At 43.4% G+C, this 14,250-nt stretch overlaps 1 long non-coding RNA gene across 1 annotated transcript in view; it reads right to left on the bottom strand.

Annotated features, from left to right (window-relative positions):
• Window positions 1-350: 350 nt before the first annotated feature.
• Window positions 351-14,250, bottom strand: part of LOC118938911 — a 46,980-nt gene continuing 33,080 nt past the window's right edge. The window contains exons 2-3 of the long non-coding RNA XR_005036305.1: window positions 1,039-1,144; window positions 351-485 (exon numbers count right to left, since the gene is read on the bottom strand). This is a non-coding gene — a long non-coding RNA (uncharacterized LOC118938911). The remainder of the gene's footprint in view (window positions 486-1,038; window positions 1,145-14,250) is intronic.

The following is a 14,250-nucleotide window of genomic DNA, read 5'->3' as shown; positions in this document are numbered from 1 at the left end:
GGGTACCGGTACAGAGTCAATGTGCGAGGTAATTGAGGTAATATGTACATGTAGGCAGAGTTAAAGCAACTATGCATAGATAATAACAGAGAGTAGCAGTGGCGTAAAAGAGGGGGGGCAATGCAAAGTCTGGGTAGCCATTTGTTTCGATGTTCAGGAGTCTTTTGGCTTGGGGGTAGAAGCTGTTAAGAAGCCTCTTGGACCTAGACTTGGCGCTCCGGTAACGCTTGCCATGCGGTAGCAGAGAGAACATTCTATGACTAGGGGGGCTGGAGTCTTTGACAATTTTTTGGGCCTTCCTCTGACACCGCCTGGTATGGAGGTCCTGGATGGCAGGAAGCTTGGCCCCAGTGATGTACTGGGCCGTATGCACTACCCTCTGTAGTGCCTTGCGATCGGAGGCCGAGCATTTGCCATACCAGGCGGTGATGCAATGAGTCAGGATGCTCTCGATGGTGCAGCTGAAGAACCTTTTTAGGTTTAAACTGAAGTGAAGACAAAATTCAGAACCTCTCTTAAGACAGTAGAAGTTGATACAAGTGCTTGTTTATGGTTAAAAGTAGAACCTGTTCTAAACTTCTCCACAGTTCGTTCCAAAGGTCTACACAGTATATTCTGGAATGGATGGCTCAAAAAACAATAGGGAAAAGATTACTAGATTCCGAGGACTTCAACAGTAATACAGAACTTCTCATAAATAATACAACTACTCAAGATAATAATCAAAGACCAATTAATAGGCATCTGCAAATCAATCATTTGGGGAAAGTATCTAAACATGTCAGAATATGTCGATTTTTTTTGAGCAATGATAGGATTCACTTCTCCATTTTGGATCTTCACCGACTCGTTTCCTGTACACAGTTTCGTAAATCATAATTCATATAGAGGAAGCTGGCACTGTCTGGTTAAGCCATTTTCATTACCGAATGAACTTCAAGACAAACTTGCTTCATGTATTGCTCACTACTATCTACAGCGGACATTTACACTGAAGCCATCTATCTGAACATCCCCAAATGTTTTGGATGTACTCACCAAACGTGTTGGTAAACTTTCTGTGAGTATGGGTGGTAGGTAGCCCAGCAGTTAAGGAGTTAGACCTGTAGCCGAAAGGCCGCCTGTTCGAATCCTGGGCCGGTCGCTGGAAAAAAGAGGGGAAATTGATCTGGCAACTGGAGGGCTAACAACACCCTTGAGCAAAGCCATGTAGATGACTGAACCATATGGGAGCTGCAATCTGAGGACCTGGTGGAAGAGGAGAAGCAGGGGCTGAGACAGGACACACATGCACACACACACACACACACACACACACACACACACTAAAACAATTACAGAGAAGTGGTTCCTTTGACAAATGATAGTAGGTAACCATTGCATTACCTGTTAGCCTCAACAGCCAGCCAGTATGTAATTTAGTGAAAGCCACCAGCTATGGTGTGTTTCCTTGTCTGCATCCTAAATAGCATCCTATTCCCTATATTGTACACTACTTTGACCAGGGTCCATAGGGTTCTAGTCAAAAGTAGTGCCCGACATAGGGAATAGGATGCCATTTGGGATAAAATCCGTGTCACAGATTACATCAAAGAGATAACCCCAGGAGGTTAGAATTACAACACTAAACCAGATGCCTGTCTACAAATCCATTTCCATGCTTTTCAATAGTTCTAAGGGAAGTGAACACTGCTGCTCTCCAAGATGCATGAATTGAGGAGAAACTGAAGTGAAGACACAATTTAGAACCTCTCTAAAGACAGTAGAAGTTGATACAAGTGCTTGTTTATGGTTAAAAGTAGAACCTGTTCTAAACTTCTCCACAGTTCGTTCCAAAGGTCTACACAGTATATTCTGGAATGGATGGCTCAAAAAACAATAGGGAAAAGATTACTAGATTCCGAGGACTTCAACAGTAATACAGAACTTCTCATAAATAATACAACTACTCAAGATAATAATCAAAGACAAATTAATAGGCGTCTGCAAATCAATCATTTGGAGCAAATATCTAAACATGTCAGACTATGTTGAGAAATAGCATTATGTAATTGTCCATTTTTTACTGTAATGATAGGATTTACTTCTCCATTTTGGATCTTCACTGACTCGTTTCCTGTACACAGTTTCCAGAATCATAACTCATATAGAGGAAGCTGACACAGAAGGTTGCAGATTGTAAATCGTACTATAAGTAAGGTAACTCTAGCCCACCGTGTTTAAAATCCCAGAAGAGGAGAGGCACCACCTCATCCGTCCACGTTACAGATGTTAGCTACAGTCCGGACGAAAGGGGTCACTACAAGTGCAGGAAAATGTTTATGTCCCAAATGGCAACCTGTTCCCTATGAAGCTCTTTATTTTTGCACTACTTTTAACCAGTGCTCAAAAGCAGTGCACTAGATAGGGAATAGGGTTCCATTTGTGACGCAGACAGGCCAATGTTTCACGTTTTCAAAGATTTGTAAACTGATCCCCATTTGAAATGGAATCAGCTTCAGAGCAGAACATGTCTGTAATAAAGAGAGAGAGCCTGAGAGTCATGAACTACTGAACACAGGGAATACGTCCCAAGTGGCACCCTATTCCCTACATCGCATATCAAACTCATTCCACGGAGGGCCGAGTGTCTGCAGGTTTTCCCTGCTCCCTTGATTGATGAATTAATGTCACTAATTAGTAAAGATCTCCCCTCACCTGGTTGTCTAGGTCTTAATTGAAAGGATAAACAAAAAAAACTGTCCTCCATGGAATGAGTTTGTCACGCCTGCCCTACATAGCGCACTACTTTTGATCAGATCCCAATGGGGCCTGGTCAAATGTAGTGCACTATATATGGTACCATTGGGGACAGAGCCTGCACCTGTGTGATTGACACCTCCGGCTACAGATGTAAGAGAGTACAGTAGGCCTGATTTCACTGTGCCCATTCCCTGACGCTTTGATCAATAAGATGGCCTGCATCTGCTTGAGATTTTCCTGGGACACACACGGATTCTGTCCTAAATGGCACACTTTTCCCTATTTAGTGCACTACTTTTGACCAAGGCGCATGGGGCCTGTTCAAAAGTAGTGTGCTATGTCAGGAATAGGGTGCCATTTGGGACACGACCACACTCTATGTACCCTTAAACAGCCAAGGGGAATCAAACCCCTGACTAGTTTGGTTTATTTAACACAGAATACTTAGACAGTTGTTGATCTGTATTTTGATGAACTGTTACAAGTTCAAGTTAAAACTCCCGAGCTCCTTACAGCACTCTCAGCTCTCTGGTTGTGTCTTAAATGGCATCCTATTTCCTATATAGTGCACTACTTTTGGCCAGAGCCCTCTCGGCCCTGGTCAAAAGTAGTGCACTACAAAGGGAATAAGGTACAATTTGGGACAAACTCTTGCTGCTCTCGTAAAGTTCTTCAGAAGCCTGGAGGTTCCAGTCCCAATCCCAGAATGCAGCGATGGAACTTCTGAACGTTCCATGCGTCTTAATTCTCAAAGGATCCTCCAGAGCTCTTGTGGTGGCAGTCCTAATCAGCGTGTTGTTCCGCCGCTCGGAACGTTAGAGAACAAGAGCCAGGGGGACTTCTAGAACCCAGAAAGATCCGAGGCCTGGTTTCCATCTCTGACAAAAACATCAATATCTCCCAGTCCCCATTCACTCTCTCAGAGGCTGAGTTCCAAATGACACCCTATCCCTTATATAGTGCACTACTTTTGACCAGAGTCATTTGGGCCCTGGTCAAAAGTAGCGCACTATATAGGGAAGAGGGGGCCATTTGGGATATGCAATACAGAGAGCTCCTCCTCTTTCTGCATCTCCCCAGGTCACAGATTCCATATACTGATATATCAATCTGAGTCAGATCTCTGTATATAGCTTACGTCATACAGTACAGTGAGTACACGTCAAGCCCAAGTGATTGGCGAACGATCATATAGAAAAAAAATATGAGAAGAATACCTCTGATATCAAAAGCATAGGAAGAATTACGTTGAGCGTGCAGAACAGGCCTTTTAACCACACTGAACGCATTATCATAGCTGACTTGAAAAGCACAACATACCTTCCCGTTTATATAATCATATAGCATCAGTCACAATGACCACTTTGTGATTTCTCTTCTCCTTTGGTTAAATTTGCCTCCCATCATCCCGTGCAAGAGAGAGAGAGAGAATCTCCCTGTACTCCTTCACTCTCCCCTGGTAGTTCTGTAGTTGTTATGTATGGAATCATGGCCACTCATCCACACAGAGCCCATAAGGCAGACAAATGGTCCTTCATAGCCATGGATTTATACACCATTCGTCTCCAGGCAGTCTGGCTGCAACCCTATGGGCCCTGGTCGTAATAAGTGCATTATATAGGGAATAGTGAGCCATTTAGGACGCATTAGAGTGTTTTTATTTTGAATGATATCTCATATCTGTCTCTGCTCTGTGTACAGCAGTGGTGGCACTTTGAAATCAGAGGGCAGACGAATTGTAAAGACTGGAATGAATGTAATCAAACATATGGAAACCATGTGTTTGATATGGTTTCATTCCAGACATTACTATGAGCAGTCTTCCTCTCACCAGCCCCCTGTGGTGTAACTGTACTGTGCTTTGACAGAGCACTCACAGCCGCTAAACTATTACACTCTCTCAAAGCTATGCACAGAGACAGAGAGACAGAGAGAGAGACGATAATTAACTAAATGAGACAAACACCAAATTGAGACTCTGCATGCAGAATTCTGTAAAAATGTCCTGCATGTACAATGTAAAACACCAAATAATGCATGCAGAGACGTTAAATTCTACAACCACCTAAAAGGAAGCGATTCCCAAACCTTCCTTAACAAAGCCATCACCTACAGAGAGATGAACCTGGAGAAAAGTCTCTTTAGCAAGATGTTCACTAACAGACCCCAGGACAGCAACACAATTAGACCCTACCAAATCATGAGAAAACAAAAAAATACTATTATTTCCAATGTGTCAAGTAATTAACCGAAAAAACTGAGCAAACTAGAATGCTATTTGGCCCTAAACAGAGGATACACTGACTGACCCAGAATCATGGAAAGCTTGGACTATGTATAGACTCAGTAAGCCATTGCTATTGAGAAAGGCCACCATCGGCAGACCTATTTCCCCCAGATTACACAGACACAAAGAAATTGAAAACAAATACAATTTTGACAAACTCCCATATCTACTGGGTAAAATACCACAGTGTGCCATCCCAGCAGCAATAGTTGTGACCTGTTGCCACAAGGGCAACCAGTGAAGAACAAACACCATTGTAAATACAACCTATATTTGTGTTTATTTATTTTGCCTTTTGTACTTTTAACTATGTGCACATCGTTACAACCATGCATGTAGCCATCATATGACATTTGACACGTCTCTATTCCTTTGGAACTTTTGTGAGTGTAATGTTTACTGTTCATTTTACATTGTTTATTTGACTTTAGTTTATTATCTATTTCACTTGCTTTGGCAATGTAAACATGTTTCCCATGCCAATAAAGCCCTTTGAATTGAATAGAGAGCATCAGCATACCATCACCATCTGCCTCTGGTGTGTCCTCCAGGTCATCAATCAAGGCCCCTATCGCCAAGGAGATACTGCAGCAGATATTACCATCCCAGACCGCATCGTTAGAGCAGACAGAGAGCCACGTTGTTTTACACACCATGACATCGTCGCGTGATCGCAGTTCTAGCCTACAGCCAACTCTGCTGTGAGAACTCATTTGGCTTGTGTCCCAAACGGCACCCTATTTCTTACATTGTGCACTACTTTTGACCAGAGTATGGGGCCCTAGTCAAAAGTAATGCACCACCTACTCTTTAAATCAGAGCTGCCCAACCCTCTTCCTGGAGATCTACCATCCTGTGGGTTTTCAGTCCAATCCTAATTCAACACACCTTCTTCTACTAATTAGCTGCTCAACAAGACCTTAACTAGCTGAATCAGAACTGCTAAATTAGGGTTGGGCTGAAAATTTACAGGACAGTAGATCTCCAGGAAGAGGGTTGGGCAGCCCTGCTTTACATAGAGCTCTATGGGCTTTGGTCAAATGTAGTGCACTATATAGAGAATAGGGTTCCATTATGGACACAGCCTTGGATTACCACCCTGGGAATATAGGAATTTACTGGCCGATTCAGAAATGATTTGTAAAGATTAGCAGGGAATTGCTATTGAGTTTATGTTCACGCAGCATTCCTAGACAGTACATACAGTACTTCAGGAAGGCTGAATGGAATCTTTCTGAGGTGGGTTTTGATGCAGCATGGATAAGTAGTTCCGGTGACAATACCAGGCTGAGAAAATAAACATGACATTGGGAATTGGATGCTTAGCCAACATAAACAGTGTGACGCAAACTGGCAAAAGTCTTTCAAAACTACTCGACTAATCCAAGAATCAAACAGGCTTGGGCCACAACCTCTCTGAGTGTGGGATCTTGGCTCGGTAATGACTGGAACTGACACAGTGGGCGACATACATAAGCCATCTTCACTGGTCCATACCAGAGAAGACAACAACAACAAAAACTATTCCCAGAATCTTTGCCCTACATGAACTAGCCAAGCAAAAGTATTTCAAAACTACTCCACTAATCCAAGTATCAAACATAGTTGAACCACAACATTTCTGAGTGTGGGAGCCTGGTTAGGTACTGACTCGAATTAAGATAACACCATAAAACCATTTCTCCGAAGCTGTGCCCACCCAGCCATCCCTCCTACCCACCACATGCCATGCCGACCTAACCCAGAATCAACCCACTAACCAGAACCCTCAGCTCTGAGACTTAGTATGCCATCCAAATGGCACCCTATTCCCTTTATAATGCACTACCTTTGACCAGGGCACATCATTCTCTGGTCAAAAGTAGTGTACTACAGGTAGCTGCCAAATAAATAAAAACATGAGCTGGCGCACACCCAGAATAATAGTCTGTGTGGAGGTGCTGACTAACGGCGAATAAACTATAAACTATTAAAATAAAGAATGTCGCACACTCCATGTATAATCTCCCAGCAATTTAATGGTTATTTACCAACATCACTGTGCCTTCTTCAGGGTAATGTCGTGAATACTTGAACCAGGTTATGTAGAAACAGAGTGCAATTTGTGTAACCAATGACAGTAGTGAGGGGTGTGTCATAATGATCAAGTTAATTCAAATTCGTTAGTGAAATTGTTAAAAAAAAAACAGTATATGGCATATTAAATATTTTATGCTATTGTTATCATATAGAAACATAGTGGAATATTGTACATCATATTAGCATCAACATACATTATTGTTTCATTCAATTTCACATAATAATTTCATATTTCATTTCATTTTTGTTACATGTAATCTTTTGGTTCAACCTTAATATATAATGAGCATCATCCACAGGGGGAACATATTAGGTGTACGCTAATAAGCTGTAAAAAATAATTTTTCAATTTATAAGACTTGTTCATAAAGGAAAATGTGTTCATAAGAAGGGCCTGAGATCAAAGTCAATATTCAGACCACTAGGGGTCAATGTTTTTAGATCGGATATCCAGTAAGCCTCCCTTTGTAGTAGTAGGATCTCGATGTTACCTCCTCTCCTTGGTAGAGCAACATGCTCAATGTCTGTGTATTTGAGGGAGGAGATGGGATGGTTAGCTTCAACAAAGTGAGCTGCTACTGGATAGTCAATGTTCTTACACCTGATTGAGCTGCGGGGTTCAGCCATGCATTGTTTTTATTGTCTTTTCGTTTGTTCTACGTAGGCTTTTCCACATGAACAGGTGATGAGATAGATTACTCCCTTGGTCTTGCATGAGATGGTACAGGGATCTTTCGACCTGTAAGTGGGTGTCTGAAGAAAGACGTTTTTATAGTGTTATTGCACTGTGCGCATGAGCCACATTTGTAGTTCCCATTTGGGATAGCTGTCAAGAGTGTCTGAGTGGGCATGGCAGATCACACCAAACTATCTCCAATATTGCGACCATGCTTAGAGACCACCAGTGGGAGTTCCTTGAAGAGGTGTGCGATTTTTTTTTGTCTGATTGCAGAATATGCCAGTGCTTTTTCAGGATTGCTTTCATTTTCTCCGAACCCTTGGTGTACTTAGTGCAAAAGACGGTTGCGTTGTTTTTCTTCTTTGGTTGAGTTTTTAGTAATTCCGCTTTTGGTTTTTGAGATATTTTCATCATTGCAGCATCAAGAGATTTGTCCTTGTAGCCTCTCATTGTGAATGTATCTGTCATTTTTTTAGCATTGCTGTCAAAATCTGACTGGTGGCCACAGATTTGTTTAACCCTGCATAACTGGCTATATGGTAGACCATTCTTGAGGGGAAGGAGATCCATACTATCTGCACATGTTTAATTTTTTATTTCACCTTTATTTAACCAGGTAGCTTAGTTGAGAACAAGTTCTCATTTACAATTGCGACCTGGCCAAGATAAAGCAAAGCAGTTCGATACACACAACGACACAGAGTTACACATGGAATAAACAAACATACAATCAATAATACAGTAGAAAAATCCATATACAGCATGTGCAAATGAGGTATGATAAGAGAGGTAAGGCAATAAATAGGCCATGGTGGCGAAGTAATTACAATATAGCAATTAAACACTGGAGTGATAGATGTGCAGAAGACGAATGTGCAAGTAGAGATACTGGGGTGCAAAGGAGGAAGATAAATAAATAAATAAATACAGTATGGGGATGAAGTAGATCGGATGGGCTATTTACAGATGAGCTATGTACAGGTGCAGTGTCATATAGCAAGGTATTGTGATCTGTGGGCTTTGTGTATAAGTCTGTGTGTAATGCATCAATCCCTTTGATGATCCATAAGTCCAGGTAGTTCATTTTTCTCTCATCAGTCTGCATGGTGAATTTGAGGTATTCAGAGCTCTCGTTTAGTAGAGTTTGGAATTCATTTAGTTCCTGCTGACTTCCCTCCCAGAGCACAAAGACATCATCTATGTATCTCTTCCATAGAAGTATTTTAGAAAGTATGGTGTGTGTCTCTGTTTTAAAAAGGAATGCAGGTTTCCATAGTTGGGGAGATTTGAAGGAAAAGGTTTGAAGGAAAAAGTCTGACTCAAAGACAAAATAGTTATGGGATAATACCAGTTCAGTAAGTTGTAAGATGCAACCATTGGAATGTAGCAAGGGTAGAGTCTCTCTGCTGAAGAAAGTGTTGCAGCGCCTGCAAGCCTCCAGTGTGTGGGATGTTAGTGTACAAGCTCTCCACATCAAAAGTGGCCAGCAGGGTGCCATCTGGTATCCTTCCTAAGCCCTCTATCAATGAGATCATGTGACTAGTGTCTTTGGCATAAGATGGGAGATTCTCAACCATCGGTTTAATGTGGTAATCCACAAATGTAGAAATGTTGGATGTCACAGAGTCGATTGCTGCTACAATGGGTCTACCTAACTGCACAGTACAACAGTGGTGTGCAGAACGGCATCTTGGTTCTCACAAGTTGTCGGTCCATGACATGGATGGACATGGATGGATACTGCGGGCAGATGACCACACCGAGTTACACTCCTATCAGCTAAAAACAAGAAGAGGCTGCTCAAGTGAGCACGCAATCAACAACACTGGACCATAATTGGATAAAAGCAGAGCTCTGAGTCTCTGCGTTTATCCAATGTAAAAAAAACTATTTCAAATTTTGCTTCATAAGACCGATTTGAGCTGGTCAGTCACAAGGTCTGGAAAATGTTTAAAAATATACATTTGCATTTAACTAGGCAAGTCAGTTAACAACAAATTCTTATTTACAATGACGGCCTACACTGGCCAAACCTGGGCCAATTGTGCACCACCCTATGGGACTCCCAATCACGGCCAGTTGTGATACAGCCTGGATTTGAACCAGGGTGTATGTAGTGATGCTTCTAGCATGGAGATGCAGTGCCCTAGACTGCTGCGCCATTCGAGAGCCTAGAAAAACATTGCCCCGGTCCGACGAATCCTAGTTCCTGTTGCGTCATGCTGATGGCAGAGTCAGGATTTGGCATAAGCAACATGAGTCCATGGCCCTATCATGCCTGGTGTCAACGGTACAGGCTGGTGGCGTAATGGTTTGGGGAATATTTTCCTGTCCCTTGATACCAATTGAGCAACGTTTCCATGCCCCAAAGAATTCAGACTGTTTTGGGGCCAAAGGGGTGTCCGACCCAGTACTAGATGGGTGTACCTAATAAACTGAATATATGTTGGTGTTTCCTTTATTTTGGCAGTTGCCTGTATATAGGGAAACGGGTGCCATTTGGGACGCAGCCTTGCAGATGGGAAAGGGGGATACCTAGTCAGTTGTACAACTGAATGCAATCAACTGAAATGAGTCTTCTACATTTAATCCAACCTCAGATTCACAGAGGTGCGTGGGGCTGCCTTAATCGACTTCCACGTCATCAGTGCCCGGGGAACATTGGGTTAACTGCCTTGCTCAGGAGCAGAACAACAGATTTTTACCTTGTCAGCTCGGGGATTCGATCCAGTGACATTTTGGTTACTGGCCCAACGCTCCCACATGCTGTAACAGTAAATCTAGTTGTTTTGATTCACAAGAAGGAAAAGATCCCAGCAGTAAGTCTCTTCTCTCTGTCAAAGAGATTCATGTCCAACGACAAATACATTCATGACTATGGACGTTATTACCAGGGCATGTAATCGCTCAAATACACAGCAAATTGAATCCATATTCCAAAGATTAAAACTAAATCTGGATCTGGCTTTAGAGTGGGTAGTCCCATTCGGACCACCTGCGTACTTACACCACAGCCAAAATATGATTTGGCTCATATTGATGCACACACTAAAGACACAGAGGTTAGCATCTCAAATGGCAGCCTATTCCCTACATAGTGCACTACATTTGACCAAAGCCCTATGTACCATACCACAAAAGCAGTGCACTATATAGGGAATAGGGTGCCATTTGGGATGCAAACACAGTCCATCTGCCACTTTGAACATTGGCCTTCAGAACAAATTAGGTTTGGCCCCCCCAAGCAACCAAAAGACAAGCTTTGGTCGTCGAAGCAATCTGTGGGATAAAAGGATGTTACAGACAGGGAAGTTGTAGTATGCTGAAACACTGTTTGATTCGGGTTTTGTGGAGTTCTCATGGGGTTTGTTTCACATTGTTTGTACTCAGGGTGCTGTTCAGTTGTAATATGTTCTTCAATTCCGGTTTGGTCTTGTCAGAGCTGGAATGTGTTAGGACAAGCTGGTCTACATGCTTTGCTTGGTTCTTATTGTACTGAAACTGTTTTGTAAAGGCCTGGCTAGGGTTGCAACATTTTTGTCAAATTCCAAGGTTTCCAAAATTACTGGTTGGAAGATTCCTGGGAACGGAAGGGAAGAAGCAGGAAATTCAACATTTTCCAACCAGGAATTCTGGAAAATCTGGGAATTTTGGAAAAGTTTGCAGGCTCTGTGCTAGGATGATATCCTATAGTAGATGCTTAGTTGTCTGGTCAGGTATACCTGTTCAGCCTTTTGTCTGGCTTTGAACAGATCTCTCTTGTACTATCCATGCTGCTCTGTCCTGCTGGGCTATCAGGTCGTCTTGTGATTTATGACGCTGGGACGAACTACAGTCCTGCTTCAGCCAGAGGAAAACCATAGGTCTAAATGTCAAAAACACTGCTCTCCCTCTCCCCTCCATCTCTCACTCTACTTTCCATCCCTCTCCCCTCCCCACTCCATCTCTCACTCTACCTTCCATCCCCCTCCCCTCCCCCACTCCATCTCTCACTCTACCTCCCACCCCCTTCCCCTCCCCCACTCCATCTCTCACTCTACCTCCCACCCCCTTCCCCTCCCCACTCCATCTTCCATCCCTCTCCCCTCCCCCACTCCCCCATCCTTCCCCACTCCATCTCTCACTCTACCTTCCATCCCTCTCTCTCTCCCCTCCCCCACTCCCCATCCTCCTCCACTCCCCCATTCCATCTCTCACTCTACTTTCCATCCATCTCTCACTCTCCCCCATTCCATCTCTCACTACCTTCCATCCCTCTCTCCCTCTCTCCCCCCCACTCCCGCATTCCATCTCTCACTCTACCTTCCATCCCTCTCTCCCTCTCCCACTCCATTCCATCTCTAACTCTACCTTCCATCCCTCTCTCCCTCTCCCCTCTCCCACTCCCCCATTCCATCTCACTCTCCCTTCTATCCCTCTCTCCCCTCCCCCACTCCCCCATTCCATCTCTCACTCTACCCTCTCTCCCTCTCTCCCTCTACCCTCTCTCCCTCCCTCCATCCAATCCTTTGCAGAAACCATCCATGAAGGCTAGCATTGTTCTGAAACACAAAAATGTCTCTACATGATTTACTATCCGGTTGTTAGTCATTAATTGTCCATCACTGTTTTTCAAGGCCAACTAAGAGTTATAGACCCCCTTTGCCAATGGACAATTTTATAGAATTGCAGGATTCAAAGAATTCATCCAGAAATTGTACTCCTATTCACAACAAACTGCATACCGAAACATGTGCTGTGTAACTCCTAACACTAATGATAGTGGACATGCTATATGATCGGTCTACTGAGCAATTTTCAAATACTTAATTTGCTCAATGACTATCATGACAGTGGAAAATATTTTGAAAGTATTTCATGTCAATGGCGGTGTCAAAAGTGCACTAATTTTGATCAGAGCTCTATGGACCCTGCTGATAAGTAGTGCACTAAATTTGGAAAACGGGACCATTGTCCTTTGTAAACAGTCCAACCTGATGCAGTGTTTGAGTCCTGCTGGCTGGCTAGTAAACCTCTACTGTTCCAGTGTCCATACTGGGCTGTGTCCCAAATGGCACCCCATTCCCTATACAGTACACAACTTTTGAGCAGGGCCCATAGGGCTCTGGTCAAAAGAAGTGCACTATATAGGGAATAGGGTGCCATTTTGGACGAAGTCCTGGTCTGTGTATCTGAGTGGCTGGCACCATGCTACTTAATGAGTGGCTACACGCTGATGCCTTGTTCTCTTCTCTTTATTCCCGCTTCCAAACGGCTCCCAAAACTTTTACAGGGGCTCTCCAGCCAAGCCTTTAAAAGAGGGGGCCAGGGTTGGTACTAATCCCAGGGGAGAGAGCCCATTTTGGGCACATGTATCCTCTCAGGTGGGGAGCCACTTCCAGAGATCAAAGCTGCGTCCCAAATGGCACTATATTCCATATATAGTGCACTACTTTTGACCAGGACCCATCAAAAGTGATCCATTATATTGGGAATAGTAGGTCATTTGAGATATAACTCTGGAGAAACAGGATTCTTCTCATTATGTTCAACAGCTGTTGTTGGTCTTCTTCATGCATAGAATTGAAGTGGCTTTGCTGAAATATCTGGTTTGATTAGAGTTCGGTAATTTCACGGCTATGTTTCGTTTCAAGTAATTTAGGGGGGAACTTGTGGAAAGTCAGCGTCCATATAATCAATCTAGCCCTCTTTATGAGGTAGAGAGAACAAAGAGAGAGCCAGATGAGTCCTGGTGCTATTCAGAGAAGATACTTGGTCCTAAAGACATACTGCACTTCAAAGACAAGGTCATAAAGACGTCAGTCGAGGCCTTACCAAGAAAAAGTGGAACATTATTCTTTATGTTGCAGATGTTCAGGTTAGAATAGACTCATTTAGGAACATTAGACGGCTCTCAAAGTGGATAAAGATTCAGGTAGTCATATTACAGTCATCTCTCCCTGTTCCCAGAAAACGGGACAGAGGGATAGACAGGAGGCAGTAGGAAAGTAGCACCGCTGCGTCCCAATGGTACCCTATTCCCCTTTATAGTGCACAAGTTTTGACCAGGGCCCATAGAGAATAGGGTGACATTTGGGACTCAGGGTAGGAAGAGACGCTTAAAGACGGACATCAATGGAAACCACCTGTTCTTAGCGTTATGAAACAACTAGAGGAGAACTAAGTGATGGACCAGACTGCTGCTTTACAGTCAGGTGTAAAACGCAAGACCCCACCGGCCTGCCAGGACATCTGAAAATATAATTCCCCCCTTTCTCTGCCTCTCTCTGTCCCTTTCTCTCCCCCATCCCCTCCCTCTCTTCTCTCCACCGTCAGAAGGAGAAGTTATGGTGTCTATGACAAAATGCTCCCTGTTTAAGAAGTTCTGAGAGGAACAGCTGGAAGAGGCAGGCAGGCAGGCACGCACGCACGCACATGCACGCACAAATTGTCAACGGCTGAAGACAAACTGGTCTGTCTAACC

This window comes from Oncorhynchus mykiss, chromosome 15, assembly GCF_013265735.2.
Source record: "Oncorhynchus mykiss isolate Arlee chromosome 15, USDA_OmykA_1.1, whole genome shotgun sequence".
Classification (NCBI taxonomy): Eukaryota; Metazoa; Chordata; class Actinopteri; order Salmoniformes; family Salmonidae; genus Oncorhynchus; species Oncorhynchus mykiss.
This window is presented reverse-complemented; position numbering and strand designations above follow the sequence as displayed.